The sequence below is a fragment of the Somniosus microcephalus genome, chromosome 12 (genome assembly GCF_052327205.1).
Source record: "Somniosus microcephalus isolate GS21.2 chromosome 12, FLI_Smic_1.0, whole genome shotgun sequence".
In the NCBI taxonomy this organism is placed as follows: Eukaryota; Metazoa; Chordata; class Chondrichthyes; order Squaliformes; family Somniosidae; genus Somniosus; species Somniosus microcephalus.
Window position 1 is genome coordinate 128,780,037 of NC_140998.1, and position 18,659 is coordinate 128,798,695.

Below are 18,659 nucleotides of genomic sequence, written 5' to 3' on the forward strand. Positions count from 1 at the left end.
CCCAGAACCGGCCCCAATGTCCCAGGAATCTAAAGCCCTCCCTCCTTCACCATCTCTCCAGCCACGCATTCATCTGCTCGATCTTCCTATTTCTATACTGACTAGCTCGTGGTACCAGGAGTAATCCGGAGATTATACCTTTGTGGGCCTTTTTTTAAATCTCTCTCCTAACTCCCTGAAATCTGCCTACAGGACCTCATCCCTCTTTCTACCTATGTCGTTGATACCAACATGGACCACGAGCTCTGGCTGTTCACCCTCCACCCTCAGAATGTTCTGCAGCCGCTCAGTGACATCTTTGACCCTGGCACCAGGGAGGCAACATACAATCCTGGAATCATGTTTGCAGCTGCAGAAATGCCTGTCTGTTCCTCTAACTATTGAATCCCCTATCACTATTGCTTTTCTGACCTACCTCCTCCTCTCCCACCCGCCCCCCACATACAGCTGAGCCACCCGTGGTGCCATGGACTTGGCTCTGGCGGTACTCCCCAGAGGAACCATCACCCTCACCAGTATTCACTGGTTAGAGAGTGAGATGCACTCAGGGGTCTCCTGCACTACCTGCCTGGTCCTCCTTGTCTGTCTGACAGTCACCCATTCCCTCTCTGCCTGCACACACTCATGCTATGGGGTGACCACCTCCTGAAACGTGCTATCCATGTAGCTCTCAGCCTCGCGGATGCCATATTAGTCCTAAATTTACTTTTAAACAGTTTAAACCTGTGCCCTCTTGTCCTTCTCCTGTAATGTAAATTGAAGGAATGTTCTGGATTTACCTTTTCTATACTGTTTACTATTTCATATACCTCTATAAAATTACCCCGCACACACCCGATTTTCAGTGTGAAAAGGACAAGTTTCCCCGGTCTTCCCTCATAACTCAAACTGCTAAGAACAAGGATCAGCTTTGCGACTCTTCTCTGTACAGTCACCAGTGCTTGAATGGCTCTTTGTCGCAGTGACCAGAAATGAACTCAGTATTCAAGGGGTGGTTTTGACCAGAGCACTGTACAGTTTGATCAGGACTTATTCCAATGTGACTTCTCCTGCCTATGTAGTTGAAAATTCTGTTTGTTTTATTGACCGCTGCTCTGCATTGGTTGGGCATATTGAGCATCAAATCCTCTTAGACTTTTTTGGGGGGGGGGGGGGGAATTCAGTCACGCCCCCTTTGGGGCGCTAACTTCGCCGGGGCGCTTTTAGTGCCCCGAAAAACTTAGCATCCCCGCGCTGTAAATTAAGTGGTAGCACCCCAAGCAGGAGGCGGGGCGCTACTGGAAACGTCCCCCTCCTTCCCCTGGGGCGCTACCATTCAATATCGCGTGCTACATGCAACAGCACCACGCGCGTTGGCACATAGCACCTCGGTATTACAGGCTTCCCTCCCCTGATTGAAGGGGGGGCCTATTGCAGCGCGCACCGGGGCCCTGCTGGACCACCGAGGAGGGGTGTGCCCGGAAAAGAGCCCGGCACTCGAGGACTGCCGGGCTGACCGATCGCGGCCGGCACTCGGCATGAGAGAATGGAGAGGGGGCAGGTGCTGGTAGGCGGCCCAAAAAAATGTCTGCCCGGCACCTGCCCTTTAATTAGCACCGCCACCTGCCCTTTAATTAGCACCGCCACGGCTGCAATAACGCCCCCCTCACCTTGTCGGACATAGCGTCCGGCGGCAGGTCAGGGGGCACGACCGAAGTTTATGGCTGGGGCGCAAGCATGGCGATGACGTCATTGCCAGAGGTGCAGCGCCGCGGGGTGCAACCGGCTACTGCCGCTGCTAACCTCCTGTTGAATTTCGTGGGAGGCATTACTGGCGCCGCGCCCGGGCGCTAGGGGCTTTGTGCCCAGTTCGCGCCCCAGGGGCAAAGCAACCGAATTTTTCCCCCTTAGTTTTCAGCTTTCCCCATTGCTATTTCAACACCAATCATGGACTATGCGTGTTACCCATTTTTACTTCCTATATGGTAGCAGAAAGTAATACTCCATAAGGTCACTGGCCATATTTACATGAATCTGTAACTGACAAATGTTGCAAAATATTATGTTCTGACTCATTTACATAAATCCAGATTGTTCAAGTAAAAAAAAATTAAACGTTAGTTCTGGAACTTCCTGACATCATGCATATGAGGCCTCGACAGCAGTCTGCTACCAGCAGAGTAGTCCGGAGTAGGACCTTTGAGGTCCTGCTTTTTAATCTCTTTCCTGGCTCGCTAGAATCTGCCTGCAGGACCTCGTCCCCCTTTCTACCTATGTCATTGACACCGATATGGACCACGACCTCTGGCTGTTCACCCTCCCCCCTTCAAAATGTTCAGCATCTATATTCCCATTCATTTGCTGTTTGTCCCAGGAGTCTCATTCTTGTTGCGTAAGACCATACAAGTGAGTGTGGTGTGGTGTGACGGTGATGAAACAACTGAATATATCTGACTTTAGATCCAGACCTGATGTTATCACGCCCTGAAATAAATCTGAGAACACTAACGAAAACTGGAATCATCTAAGTATCTGTCCCACAAATACCACATCTCTTTGTACTTTTAGATATTGAAATCACTGTCTTGGCCCCTTCACCTTTACTTATTGAGATCATTCTGTTGGTTGCGCTTTTGTAGGAGACACGGAGCTCCACATCTTTGCAGTGTCATTGAACTGTTGCTGAATGATAAACAGAATTGGACAGTGGTTGGTAGTTGCATACACATGGTTATGCTTAGATATTGTCACGTATTCTATTATACGGATTTCTTCAAAATGAACAGCTGCATTTCTAGAAATGATTTTGCAATCTGTCAGCCGCTTCAGACGAGACTTCAAGAGTCTACCTGTTCCAGTGGATATTACGACATTATTACGCCAACTGAATCAATACCACCAGAAACAGATGAACTGGTTATTTATCTCATTGCTGCTTGTGGGATCTTACATATGCAAAAAATGGGAATCATGTTTACATTCCCAAATAATGCGTCTATGCAGGGGCGGTGTTAGGACCACGCATTGGCTGCATACCTCACCTGACTGTTAGAAATCAAATGGAAGTTCCCAAAATATGGACATAGACTTAAAAATGAACCCAGCTCATTGCCATTATTCTTAGCAAAAGACACCATCTATCATGAAGGTAAATATTTGTCACAACACAGGATCATTCTATCTGAATCCAAAAATAGGTCAAATTTGAACCTATTCAGATATCTTCCTGACCCATGTACAATCCGTAAGTTTGAAACAGTGGAGAATCAGTGTACAGAACAGCACATAGTGTAAGTGATGTAAATATACAAATAGATTTGTTTTACAATGTGCTTGTTATGCATGAGCATCAAAAGAATGGACAGATCACTAACCAATGAGTTCCCTCAGCTTGTAATAGCGTAAGCTGATCTCAAGGCACAATGGATGGAGTGTGAAAACCATCCTTTATTACTTTAATACAGATATCAATTAAATCAGCTGCCTACATAAGAACATAAGAAATAGGAGCAGGTGTAGGCCATTCGGCCTTTCGAGCCTGCTCCACCATTCAACAAGATCACGGATGATCTTCTACCACAACTTCCCCTTCCCACACTATCCCCATATCCCTTGATTCACTTAGTATCCAAACTCCACCTGCCCAGACCCCACACCCTGGAATTCCCTCCCAATATCCCTCTACCTCTCCACTTCCTGCTCTTCCTTTGAGAACCTCCTTAAAACAAGCTTTCGGTCACCCCTCTTAATATCGTGTTCTTTGGCTTGCCATACTTTTTTTGATGGCACCTCTGTCAAGCACTTATGTTAAAGATGCTACATAAATGCAAGTTGTTGTTGAATACCTTTCTGTTTATAACATTCATACTAAACAGAAATACCAGCTAAGGGACCTCTGATAGCCTTGTGTATCAGCGTGACAGATTGCAAGTCCAGAAATCTTTTGAAATTGACTGCAGACAGAATCAAATCCCATGACTTATTAAATTTGTGTCTTTTATCTGCTCAGTGCCTCGGCAAGATGCAATTAAGTGCTGTTCTGTGTCTGCAGTAACACCCAGCTCCTTTCAGTTCACTACAAGACCTGTTCTTGGTTATTTAAAATAAGATCTAACAATTCCCTCAGGAGGGTTTTTATTTGTATAACCACATCATAATGTAGATTTCCGACAAACCTTATCAATTACAAAGTGCTTGCCAGCAACCAACAATGCCCCTTGCAGTTCTTTGCTTTGAACTGTGATATTTACAGATGCAATAATCTTTCATCCGAGTGGAAGACAAAAAACAATTTAAAAAGACTGAAAATACTTACCCCCTGCCTTCATCCCTATGAAGCAGAAAATCTTCCCTTTTCTTTCATAACTCATTATAGCAGAAGTGCATCAACGAACAAACCCCAGCACCTAAAATATTCCCCCAGCACCTAAAACATTCCCCCACCCTCAATCATTCAGCATCTACAACACGCCCCATTCTGAATCACTCAACACATACAACATTCTCCTGTTCTAAATTACTAAACCTGTAAAGCATTCCCCAATTCTGAATCACTCAACACATACAACATTTTACCATCTCTCTATGACCCACTCACCAGTACACAGAGGCACTGGCCCTCTAACTCCCCACAGTTCACATAAACACAGTCTTCCTGTAACACCCTCACTCCAGTTCACTCACTCACTCTTGCCTTCCCATCTCTTTCACGCACACAGCCCTGCTTCTATTGTGCTATGGGAATTGGGGGTGAATTTCCTCCTTGCCATTTACAGTGCTTTAGTGGCACAGGAACAACATTGGCAACTTTCCTAGCCAGGCGATTCACGGGGAAGCTGCTTGTGTGCTTTTAAAAGGCTTCGGCTGAGTTTCCTCGCGATTCTGGAACCGGTCCACGACCCGCCCCGAGTCACCATTGGCTCCATTTTACTGAGCGGCAGTGGCACTGTGGATGGGAGTTTCCTGGACTTACCCCCTCACTGGCGCACACGGGTCAGTTACACCTGTTTCTATTACATGTAGCAGCTGTCAGGATCAGCTGTTACAATGGTGGAGTTCTTGAAATAGAAAATGGAAGTCGAAAAGTTTGAGAACTCCTCTGGTAGTCCATCAAATCACGATTGTGTATTACTGGAGAACTGGCTGCACCGAACGGAAAATGAAAGATAGCCTTCAGCCAGCCGGCTTTCAGATGGAACTGGATTTATGCAACAGAGCTGAAATCAGCAGGTTGATCGATAGAAAATGGATTCTGCAGCTTTAACACAAAGAATCCTGTGGAGAATGGGGAGATTTGAAGAAACTCTTGTCAGCAAAAGGATCAAACAGAACACTGGCTTTGCTTTGTACTGTTAATCACCAACATTTCACATCAGCCATTTCAAAAATCATATTGAATATGGTATCAAAAGTAATACAATCCTCAAGATGTGGACAATTATTCTATTCTCTCTAGAGGAAAGGAAAGCTTGTAGTGTTCTGTTTTAAAGGTTTGAAAATTGGATGTGGGATTCAGCAGCATATATTGGCACACAATCCATTAAATTGCCAGTGCTACATTATCAGTTATGTGACTCACCACTGTAATTTAGCCTTTGGCAGAAATCTGCCTCTCATTCACTCAGCTCAGCTTGCAACATGTCCCTTAAGACTTAAGAGTGTACAACTCTAAAGAACAATATTACCATTGCCCTTCACTGACTCCTTGCTGAAAGAATCCTAAGCAACATGCCCAAGATTGTTTGATTCAAAGTCAGAATATCTTCAGAATTGCTGTGATTTTGGGTAAGGCATCCTAGTGAGATATAGTCATCCCAGTTGTTATTAACCTCTATGCCCAGCCCCTGTCCATCCGATCCCATTTCATGAGTCTCACTTACCTCCAGAAAGCTCACTGGCACAGATCTTGTTATTAAAAAGAATACACTTGCTGTCCATCAGAGGAACCAAATGGGTAACGCTCCACTGGCCTAACCATCCACTTCCACCACTGATCACGAAGCACAGGTTGTACCTAACAGTCAATTGTTGCTGCATCTGACTTTATTCAAAATTAACTAGTTTCTAGTTTTTGGTCATCAGACAAGTAGTATTTCAGAGGGCTGTGCTGGAACACCAAAACATGATAAAGCTGTACCTGGCAGTATTACATCATGGGGATATATTAACATTACCGTAACTGACCAGGGGACATTGTAAAAATAGCCAAATTTCATTCTTGGGCTGAAAATTACAGCAGTAAAGACAATTGCTGTGCCACTTGCTCCTTTGTTGAAAAGCCATGCAGGTATGTCAGAAATGTTAATTTGGAAGATTCCTCACTTTTACCATCTACTAATTAAACCAGATCAACGAATCACATAAATCAACCTCAGAAATCGAAGCTCAGATTTAGTCACAATATTTGCAATGCTTTGACATAATTGGGCCTTTCTTGGCAGAAATGTAATTCCTTCTTGTCTTCCATTCCCACCAGTTGTTATTTTCAGTAAAATACAGAAGTGTCCTTTGGTGCTCCGTCATTACAAGAAAAGGGCATGACCGTCTCCAAAGCACGTCCTGTTACTAATTTAAATGCCAAGCCTCACTTCTGCTCCTTTTCTTCTACTTTTTGTTGATTCTTACACAGCAAGCAACACTAATTTTTTGTCTTTAAAAAGGAGCATTTTTTTCCCCTGTGTAAGTTGGTACGTGCAGCTGGCACTAAATCAGCAATGAAATCACAAGAAATACAGAAGTAGCCCAATCACATTTGTATGCTAAATATTTTCTCAGCAGTAGCATCACCAGCCACTGCTGTGAGCTGACTTCATGGCCCGACAATCTAGAATGCACCTTTTCTGCCCAGTATCTAGGTAAATGACAATGAGGGAGCATAACAGAGAACCTGTATTCTGCACACCATTCACAGGAATGCTTCATGTGCTGCCAAATAATTTTCATGTCTTTGAAAGGTGAATTGAATATACACGGTCAGACTAAGACACAGGCCCTAAACCAACAGATGGCTTCATTTAAATCAAAGCGGTAAATGGCCAATATGCAGTAGAGCATAGTGAATGTGGTTCACTATTCGCCTCGATACATAAAATAATAAAGATGCCACCCACTTTCTCTCCAAACATGGAGAGTTTAAATCTGGCCAAGCTTCCCCACTACCCTGGCACAGACTTCAAACACAAAGCACCGCTTTGGCTGGAAAGATGAAACTGATTCTCTCTGGTAAAACAGGTTTCCCACAGGAATACAATTTGAGACCATTGTAGATATGCTGAAAGAACAGTCTATAGATGACTGCGCCTCTCATAATTACATTAGATCATAACCAATTGACAGAAGGCAGCATTTCTCTTATGAAAACTGAATAGATGGCCAATCTTTGACAATGGCAAGGACATTCTACAATTGAATGTCATGGCTCTGGCCATTTAAACAGTTAACACTTTACACCTCCCATTCAAGCTGATGGCCTTTATTTGAGAAATACTGCTCGAGGTCTATGGGGGAGAATTTCCATGGGGTTTTCCAATTCCATTGGCGTAACTTCAGTGGAAGATCGACAGAAATCCAGCAAAAATGGCATCAACCCCCAATTTTGGCCAGTTATGTGGTTTCTCCAGGATTTCCACCAATCTTCTGATGAAGTCATACTAGCAGAACAGGATAACCCCCACGAAATTCCAGGTGTATGCTTAGTGAAAAAGTGAGTGGCATTTTTATTATTTCATATAGTGGATAATAGTGAAACATATTGGCCGGAATTTGCTGAATTAAATAATGGTGTGTGAACGATGTACGTGCAATCATGTTATTAACGTGCAAATCGGCCAGCAACTTGTAGCGAGGAAGAGATACCCCATGAATTGCGAATCGCCACAAGTTGCTGGATGATTTGCGCCAGTCTGCCATTAACCTAGCAAAAATGGCATCTCACCCGTAACCTCCCCGTGAGTTTCATGAAGTTGCTGCATTCACATGTTTAAACTCGCCGCAGAAAGTTAAGTCTAGTAATTAACAGCGTAAGTACCCTTTAAACGACGTGATAATTGTTAATAACTGCCAATCATCCTCTGGCCCAGAAAGTAAACAATTAAAACTGTGGAGTCTCATTCCTTCAGGTAATGAATTGTTGCTGGAGATTTTATGCCACATTTAAAAATTATCACTTTTTTCTCATTCTCTTAATCCAATCTTTCTTTCCCTCTCTTTATTTTGCATTCTGTACATGATTTTCCATTGAATTCAACCACTCTAATCCATCCTCTTTCCCAGTCCTTCCTCTGTTTATTTCTCAATCTTTAATGGTTAAGGAGATACACTGTTGGTCCCATCGTTCACTAAGGTCCCAGATGCCCTGTTGACCTCGCCATGCCGTTAGCAGCTCACACTTCCAGCAAATTACAGGGCAAAAATATTTTGAGCTGAAGGGTGCAGAAAAAAGTCTTACTAACCGGGCATGCACTGCATACAATTTGGGTCTCCATATTTAAGGAAGGATATACTTGCATTGGAGGCAGTGCAGAGAAGGTTCACGAGGTTGATTCCTGGGATGAAGGGGTTGACGTATGACAAAAGCAGGTTGGGCCTATACTCATTGGAGTTTAGAAGAATGAGAGGTGATCTTATTGAAACATATAAGATTCTGAGGGGGATTGACAGGGTGGATGCGGAGAGGATGTTTCCCCTAGTGGGGGTATCTAGAACTAGGGGGCATAGTTTTAGAATAAGTAGTCGCCCATTTAAGACGGAGATGAGGAGGAATTTCTTCTCTCAGAGGGTCGTGAATCTTTGGAATTCTCTACCTCAGAGCTGTGGAGGCGGAGTCATTGAATATATTGAAGGCGGAGATTGACAGACATTTGAACTACAAGGGAGTCAAGGGGTATGGGGAGAGAGCGGGAAAGTGGTGTTGAGGCCAAGATTGGATCAGCCATGATCTTATTGAATGGCGGAGCAGGCTCGAGGGGCCGATTGGCCGACTCCTGCTCCTGTTTCTTATATTCTTATGTCCAAAAATCAAGCCCAATATTCAGTGTGTTATACTGCATACTGGTCATTTTCCAGTTTTATTTGAAGAAAGCAGTTTGTTGGTTTGGAGCCCGAGTCTCGGTCTGACAAGAGTGTATATTTGGTCTGCCTTTCAAAGAAAGGAGAACCACGTGACAGCACGATATATTTCAGTACCTTGAGTTTAAACCCTTACATGTCATTTCTCGCGATATAAAATACAGGTAGAAACTCAACAGATAAAAATCAATTTTTTGTCAAATCCAGGAATGTATTTTGTAAAACCAAGTGCTGAAAGCTTGCACTAAACTCAGTACTGTAACAAAATCATAAGAATTGTAGAAGCAGCCACTGCATATTTAAGCTCTATTAGGGGATTTTTGTTGATTGAGTCCTTTTCTGGTTAGTTTCTCACTTCTGCCATACACCTCGTTCAGCCAAGAATAAGTTGCCGAGATTTGCACTGAATTCTACCAATTTCACTCCATGCCATTCGCAAGAAGTGACATTAGACTATCTATAGGCAAGCACTAGGCCATCACCTTCCAGTATAATGGTGATTGCATACCCATGTCCTTTGGCAGGCTAGCAGTGAGTAACGAGTCCAAATCCTGTTGGTCTTAATGCGTGTGTGCGCATGTGTAGTCATATGCATGCAGAGGTGCCACCTGTGTCCTTAGGGTGGTGAACACATGAGCATGCAACCAAGAGCCAATTGCTCACTCCTAGTTTACTAGAGAATATGAACTTGTTTTTCATTCAATCGCCAATCATTACAAGAGATCTTACATATTTGCTTTTAACTAACAGAGAAAGATACAGAGATAGAAAGTAACAAAGCTTTCCATAAAGGGCCAGGTTGTGATGGACTTATAAATTATGCTTAGTGGGCTTGATCTCAATCAGAAATGATGCAAGTAGATACTGTTTGCCTTAAGCGACAGAACAGCTGCTCTGCTTTACCAAGTCATTTATTTTTAAAGAGCCGCTATGGTATTTCTGCCTCAAAAGAAGGTAGGAACAGGGTCTATACACATATCAACTAAAATCAAAGCACATTACAGCTTCACTGGACTATTGAGCCTTGTCTGTTCATTTATTCAGGCAATCTTTTACACCTTGTTCTGGGACAATCACTGCAGCATCTGCCTCATTACCACACGGTGAATGGTCCACTTCCTGCCCATGTTATAAGAGTGGAATGGATCGCAAAGTACCTCAGGGCTAAGTGATTTTGTTGAAGTAAACCAGTCAAATTTACCTCAAGGTCAATTTAAAAAAAAAAAGGCTTACATTTATATAGCACTTTTCACGACTACCGGATGTCCCAAAGCGCTTTACAGCCAATGAAGCACTTTTGAAGTGTAGTCACTGTTGTAATGTAGGAAATTTATATATAAAAACTAATATATAAAAAATATTATTTTTAAAAGGTAGCTTTATTTACTTCTGGCTTTAAATTCAAGATGTTAATTTTTTGAATTGCACATCTTCCAGTTTTGTCACATATGATCTGGAATACAGCAAATCATTATGATACCCTATTCAGCTACTCCTTCCTTATGTTTCGAAGAGATGTAACAGATAATACGTCAATGACAGTGTGATTGACTGTGGGAAGCACTGTAGAGTTTTCAGTTAATTATCTTCAACAATGGGAAACAGCTAGAGAGATGCAGAAAATGACAAAATATAAATACGTCTAGACAAAGATAGTGAAGCATGTGAAAGAGATAGAGAAAAAAGATGCAGGGAAGAGAGAATAAAAGATAATGAAGGGGAAAAGAAAAATGGTGAGGGGGAGGGAGAAAAAGATGATGGGGCAAAAAGAGAACAAAAAGAAAGATAAGAAAAAGAAAATGCAGAGATAGACACACATATTCAGGTTGTCATATTAGAAGGCAAAGTATCCACATTAGATATTCTCTTGGAGTCAGCGTCACTGGGCACCACCTGCAAGCGGACCCACATCCCTTAGAACGAAGAGTCTACCTTTATTGCCCAATACCTACTCACACAATAGCGTGACTCGGGCGACCATAACAATAAGATCCCTCTTAGGGATCAGAATCCCCAAGATTCTGATGAAAAGTTAACCGACCTGAAACGTTAACTGTTTCTCTCTCTGCAGATGCTGCCTGACTTGCTGAGTATTTCCAGCATTTTCTGTTTATATGTCAGATTTCCAGCTTCCACAGTATTTTGCCTTTGTGTGTACTAGATACCGGAAGCTCGCACGTGCCCCATGTGCATTTATGCCATCTTCTGGAAAGCGAACCGAAAAGCTCTCTATTGAGATAAGGCTTGGTTTGTCAAGACCATTAACTTGGTTTGTTTTACCTGAAATACACAAACCAGCTTTTAATGTCATTCAATCTATTTCCCAAGACTCCTCGCAACACTAAAAATAATAAATTAACAGACATAACCCTTGATCTAGTACTAATGACTTCACAAGTCAGTATTTGCTAAGCTAACTGGTGTTAAGCTGAAAAAGAGAGTTCTCTGCTTCTCTGGCTGTTTCACACACCAACAAGCAGACTGTTCATAGAATCATAGGATGATATAGCACAGGAGGCCATTCGGCTCATCATGCCTGTGCCAGCTCTTTGGTAGAGCTATCCAATTAATCCCATTTTCCTGATCTTTCCCCAGACCCCTGTAAATGTTTTCCCTTCAAGTATATATCCAATTCTCTTTTGAATGTTACTATTGAATCTGCTTCCACCACCCTTTCAGGCAGTGCATTCTAGATCACAACAACTCACTATGTAAAAAAATGTTTCCTCATATCGTCTCTGGTTCTTGTGCCAATCACCTTAAATCTGTGTCCTGTGGTTACTGACCCTTCTGCCACTGGAAACAGTTTCTCCTTATTTACTCTAACAAAACTATTCATGATTTTGAACACCTCTATCAAATCTCATCTTAACCTTCTCAGCTCTAAGGAGAACAACCCCAACTTTTCCAGTCTCTCCACATAATTGACAACCCTCATCCCGGTTACCATTCTGTTAAATCTCTTTTGCACCCTCTCCAAGGTCCTGACATCTTTCCTAAAGTGCGGTGCCCGGAATTGAACACAATACTCCAGCTGAGGCCTAACCATGTTTTGCAACTTTTAGGAAACCTTCCTTGCTTTTGTACTCTATTCCTCTATTAAAAAACCAAGGATCCCATATGCTCAAATCCCCCACCATCAACATCCTGGGGGTCACCATTTACCAGAAACTTAACTGGACCAGCCACATAAATACTGTGGCAACAAGAGCAGGTCAGAGGCTGGGTATTCTGCAGCGACTGGCGCACCTCCTGACTCCCCAAAGCCTTTACACCACTTACAAGGCACAAGTCAGGAGTGTGATGGAATACTCTCCACTTGCCTGGATGAGGGCAGCTCCAACAACACAAGAAGCTCGACACCATCCAGGACAAAGCAGCCCGTTGATCGGCACCCCATTCACCACCTTAAACATTCACTCCCTCCACCACCGGCGTACCGTGGTTGCAGTGTGTACCATCTACAAGATGCACTGCAGCAACTCACCAAGGCTTCTTTGACAGCACCTCCCAAACTCGCGACCTCTACCGCCTAGAAGGACAAGGCGCATGGGCACACCTCCACCTCCAAGTTCCCCCCCAAGATACACACCATCCTGACTTGGAAATATATCACCGATCCTTCATCGTCGCTGGGTCAAAATCCTGGAACTCCCTCCCTAATAGCACTGTGGGAGTACCTTCACCACATGGACTGCAGCGGTTCAAGAAGGTGTCTCACTGTGGTGTATGTAGCCTGTTCCACCTTAAGAGAACTTAAGCCTGTTCCACCTTAAGAGATGTACTACTTTCTCTGGCTGCTGTATACGTAATACCGGTGGTGACCACCGGTATATAAGCATTGTGTAGTAACATTGTATTTAGTATAGTCCTGACCTCCAACCAGTAAAGACCTGTTGAACTTTAATCTTGTAGTCTGTGTTAGTAATTACAACTGGAACACACAGACTTAACAGTGGCGACGAGTCCGATTCTTACCCTGCGGCAGTTTATATCCACGGCGGCTTCGTCCACAGAACGGACGTCGAAGAGAGGCTTCCACCCTCATCACCCTGCTGGAAGACACGTCGCGCGGCAGACATCGAGAAACCAGAGTGCAGAAGACATCCTGAACTCGAAGCCTCCATCAGCGGCTGTCAGCTATCTTCTTTCTACCTCGGTGCTGGGTAAGCCGGGCAGCGACGCGACCAGAAAGTTGGCCGCGTTGGCTGTACAGACGGGGAGGGAAGACGGAGGAATAAGGGCGGTGAGATCGATCGCGACCGGAGATAAGGGCCGGGCCGCATTCGGGCCGAAAGGCGCAGCGCGGGGACATCGATCGCGGCTAGTGATAAGGGCCGGGCCGCATTCGGGCTAAAAAGGCGCAGCGTCTGGGGCAACTGAAGGCGCGAGAGCCGCGGTGAAGCGGAGACAGCGTCGGGGGACGGGTGAAGACCGCCAAGCGCGGGAAAACCGCCATTTTGTAGGCGGAGGACGAAGACAAGAGCAGGAAGCCGCCATCTTGGATAAAAATTAAAATAAATTAAATTGCAACGATGCCTAAACATGGGAACATTAATACCTTTGCTAGCGACATCGAAGATTGGGCCATGTATGTAGAACGCATACAAAATTATTGTAAAGCAAATAAAATCCCAGATGAAGAGAAAGCACTAACATTATTAAACTTAATGGGTGCGAAGACATACGGGCAATTGAAACACCTTTTATCACCAGATGAACCGGCGGATAAGACGTTCGAGGAGATTGTTACTGTCCTGAAAAATCATCTAAACCCCACGCCGCTGATGCTAGCGGAACGATTTAAATTTTACAGCAGAAGGCAGCTGAAGGGTGAAAGCAATGCTGAATATTTAATGGAATTGCGTAAGCTAGCAAAGTACTGTCAGTTTGGAACGAGACTGACAGAGGCGCTACGAGATAAATTTGTGTGTGGTTTATTAAAAGAAGATACACAAAAGCGACTGCTCGAGGAGAATGAGCTGACGCTTGAGAAAGCAGTCACTATGGCAGCAGCACACGAAGCCGCAGCGAGAGGCACGGCAGTAATGCAGCTACGGTCACCGGAACTCGGTACAAATAAATTGGGTTTGAGTACTGTAAAATGTTATCGTTGTGGAAAGACAACGCACGATCAGAACCAGTGTTGATTTAAAAACCAAGAATGCAGAACGTGTGGCAGGCTTGGCCACATAGCTAAAGTATGCCGGTCAGGAAAGAAGACCAGCAACAAAAAGTCACCGCAAGGAAAATACATAAAGGTGCACAAGGTGACAAAGAACAGTTCGACCGAACAGAAGTCAGATTCAGACGCTAGCAGTAATGAACTGGGTAGCTTAAGAGTACACAACGTTGGTAAGGATGCAGATCTCCAGACAATTTGGGTCACCCTTCAGATAGCAGGAGTCCAAGTAAAGATGGAATTGGACACTGGATCGGCATTGACGGTCATGAATAAGAAAGATTACAAAAGGTTATTCCAACATATTCCCCTACGGGATACGGAGATTATATTGAAAACATACATGGGGCAAAGAGTGTACCCCATCGGAAAGATAGAGGTAAAAGTGGTCCACAAGGGCGAAGAAAGCCAAGTAATGGACTTATATGTGCTACCTGAAGGAGGTCCACCACTACTGGGACGGGAGTGGATTAGGAAAATGAATATGGACTGGCACTCCTTGAAGGCACTAACGGTAGATTCCGGGGAAACAGATGTCAAACCTAAACGATTGTCCAAAATATTGGATGATGCTAAAGAGGTGTTCCAGCAGGGACTGGGAACACAGAGGAATTACGGCAAACATCAAGATTGATGAACATGCACACCCAAAATTTTTTAAAGCCAGACCGGTACCCTATGCAATACGACCGACTGTAGAAGCGGAACTGGAAGCGCTAGAACGTTCAGGTGTACTGTCTAAGGTAGATTGGAGTGAGTGGGCTACGCCCATTGTTCCCGTTATGAAACGTCCTTCGAGCAACAAGCCAGGAGAACCAGGGAAGGTTCGCATCTGTGGAGATTTCAAAATCACCGTTAATCCGGTGCTTCACACGGTGCAGTATCCGCTTCCGCAGATTGAGGATATTTTTGCTTCGTTGTCTGGCGGGAAACACTTCACCAAGATAGACCTGGCGCAGGCGTACTTGCAGATGGAGGTTGAAGAAGAGTCGCGCCAATACCTCACGATCAACACGCATCGAGGGTTGTACCGGTACAATAGGCTGGTTTTTGGAGTGGCATCGGTTCCAGCAATTTGGCAGAGGGCCATGGAGCAGGTATTACAGGGAATTCCAGGCACACAATGTTACCTGGACGATATTCTGATTACAGGTGATGGTGATGAAGAACACCTCGCAAACTTGGAACTGGTGCTCAACAGACTGAAAGAGTATGGACTTAGAGTTAATCGGCAGAAATGTGAGTTCTTCCAGAAGCGGATCTCGTACTGTGGTCATGCCATTGACCGGGAGGGGCTTCATAAGTCTCCTGACAAGATAGAGGCAGTTGTAAAGGCTCCCGCTCCGGATAATGTCTCTCAGTTGAGGTCGTTTCTAGGATTGATTAACTATTACCATAAATTTCTACCAAATCTATCCACGGTACTGCACCCGCTAAACGCTCTTTTACAGAACGGGGTACCATGGGAATGGAGCGAAAACTGTAAGAAGGCATTTCGCAAAAGCAAAGAATTGATCACCTCAGAGGAAGTGTTGGCTCACTTCAACCCGACACTGCCTATTCGGTTGGCTTGTGATGCTTCTCCATATGGTATTGGGGCAGTACTCTCACACAAGTTGCCAAATGGCACGGAAAGGCCAGTCGCGTTTGCATCCAGATCATTGACCTCCGCTGAGCGCAACTATGCGCAGATCGATAGGGAGGCTCTCAGCCTTGTATGGGGAGTGAAGAAGTTTAATCATTACCTGCAGGGCCAAAAATTCACACTTCTGACAGACCATCAGCCGTTGGTATCCATTTTTAACCCTAAGAAGGGTGTTCCAGTGATGACAGCACAGCGTCTCCAGAGATGGTCCCTTTTCCTAGGGGCACATCAATATCAAATAGAATTCAAAGGTACGAAGCAGCATGGCAATGCTGATGGGCTGTCGCGCCTGCCACTACCTGAAGAAGAAGAAACGACGAAAGTTGACCCTGTTGAGTTATTTCATTCGACCATCATCGAGTGTTTACCAGTCACCAATGCAAGTATTGAAAGAGAAACCAGGAATGACCCGACACTGTCCAGAGTCTACGAGGTGACAGTGAAAGGATGGCCAACACGTGGTGATCCTCTGTTACCGGCATTCTCGGCAAGGCGAGACCAGCTGTCCGTCTTCCATGGTACTTTGATGTACGGGACAAGAGTGATTATTCCTCCCAAGTTAAGGGAAAGAGTTCTAAAAGAACTGCATGAAGGTCATCTGGGGGGAGTTAAAATGAAAAGTCTTGCTAGGGCTTATGTATGGTGGCCGGGTATTGACCAACAGATAGAGGAGTTGACGAAAAGCTGCGCTGGGTGCCAAAAAGTGCAAAATGCACCTCCGATCGCACCACTACACCCATGGGAATGGCCTTCAGCCCCATGGCAACGCGTACATATTGACTTTGCTGGTCCATTCATGGACTCCATGTTCCTAATTGCGGTGGACGCACATTCCAAATGGCCAGAAGTGATCAAGATGAATACCACTACTTCAGAAAAGACAATTGCGGTGTTAAGAACAATATTCGCAAGGAACGGATTGCCAGAACAGATCTGTTCGGACAACGGACCACAGTTCGTGTCGGAAGAATTCCAAAAATTCTTAAAGAAGAATGGGGTGAAACATTATACCTCTGCCCCATATCATCCGGCGACAAACGGGTTGGCCGAGAGATTTGTCCAAACATTCAAAAAGGCAATAAAGGCCATGAACGATGATCAGATTCCGCTACAGCACAAGGTGGACAATTTCCTAATGGCATATCGAAACGCCGCTCATGCAGTGACTAACCAAAGTCCTGCCATGATGTTTTAGAACAGGAGGTTGCGGTCCAGGTTGGACTTGTTAAAACCAAATGTGCGGAGGGAAGTGGAAAACAAACAGTTCCGGCATATTAATAACAAGACCACTCGAAGTTTCGACGTAGGACAACCAGTGTTGGCAAGGGGCTATGGAAACGAAAAATGGCAGTCCGGAACAATTCGGGCCAGACAAGGACCTCTGATGTACACAGTAGATATTGGTAACAATGTGATAAGGCGTCATGCGGATCAACTGGTAGAATCGAGAGCAAGGGTCGAACCCATGGTTGCGACAGAGACAACTGTGGAAGACGTTAATGAACCTGAAGCATCTACCTCGGCAGGGAATGTACCTGATGATGATAACACCCAATGCATGGGAGACCAACTAGAGGAGTCACCTCAGCAACAGGAATCAGAGACCACTGAAAGGCGTTATCCAAACCGAATCAGAAGGCCTCCTGAGAGACTGAACCTTTGAACTGTTTATACCTGAAGTTATATATGTTATTATGTTATGTTAAATGGGGATATGACTGTTAAGCTAAAAAGGGAGGATTGTGGTGTATGTAACCTGTTCCACCTTAAGAGAACTTAAGCCTGTTCCACCTTAAGAGATGTACTACTTTCTCTGGCTGCTGTATACGTAATACCGGTGGTGACCACCGGTATATAAGCACGGTGTAGTAATATTGTATTTAGTATAGTCCTGACCTCCAACCAGTAAAGACCTGTTGAACTTTAATCTTGTAGTCTGTGTTAGTAATTACAACTAGAACACACAGACTTAACACTCACCAGCACCTTCTCAAGGGCAACTAGGGATGGGCAATAAATGCTGGCCTTGCCAGCGACACCCACATCCTGAGAATGAAAAAAGAAAACAAAACATTTTAAAATGCTTTTTTTTAAAAAAACAAAAAGCCTTCTCAACTTGTCCTGCCACCTTCAAAGATTTGTGTACATACACCCCCAGGTCTCTGTTCCTGCACCCCCTTTAAAATATACCTATTTAGTTTATATTGCCTCTTCTCATTCTTCCTACCAAAATGAATCACTTCACACTTCTCTGCATTAAATTTCATCTGCTATATGTCTGCCCATTTTACCAGTCTGTCTATGTCCTCTTAATTCTGTTACTGTCTTTCTCATTGTAACTACATTTCCGAGTTTCGCATCATCTGCAAACTTTGAAATTTTGGCCTGTGTACTCAAGTCCAGGTCATTAATATATATCAAAAAGAGCAGTGGTCCTAATACCGACCCCTGCGGAACACCAATGTATACTTCCCTCCGGTCTGAAAAACAACCATCCACTGCTACTCTGCTTTCTGTCCCTTAGCCAACTTTGTATTCATGCTGCCACTGTCCCTTTAATCCCATGGGCTTCAATTTTACTAACAATTCTATTTTGTCTATTATGTGGTACCTCGTCAAACGCCTTTTGAAAGTCCACTTACACAACATTAACCGCACTACCCTCATCAACCCTCTCCATTACTTCATCAAGAACTCGATCAATTTAGTCAAACACTATTTGCTTTTAACAAATCCGTGTTTCTTTAATTTATTAGCCCATACTTTCCAAATGCCAATTAATTTTGT

The 18,659-nt window shown here is 44.2% G+C and overlaps 1 protein-coding gene across 19 annotated transcripts in view; it reads right to left on the reverse strand.

Moving 5' to 3' along the window:
* Positions 1-18,659, reverse strand: part of LOC147109520 (alpha-(1,6)-fucosyltransferase) — a 993,309-nt gene that overhangs the window by 409,925 nt on the left and 564,725 nt on the right. The window contains exons 9-10 of one of the 19 annotated variants that reach the window (XM_086003534.1): positions 4,952-5,253; positions 2,578-2,661 (exon numbers count right to left, since the gene is read on the reverse strand). The exons of 17 other annotated variants lie outside the window; for them this stretch is intronic. The gene's annotated coding sequence lies outside the window, so the exon portion shown is untranslated. Of the gene's footprint in view, positions 1-2,577; positions 3,300-4,951; positions 5,254-18,659 lie in introns of those variants that run through there. One more of the 19 variants, XM_086003530.1, reaches the window with a different exon arrangement.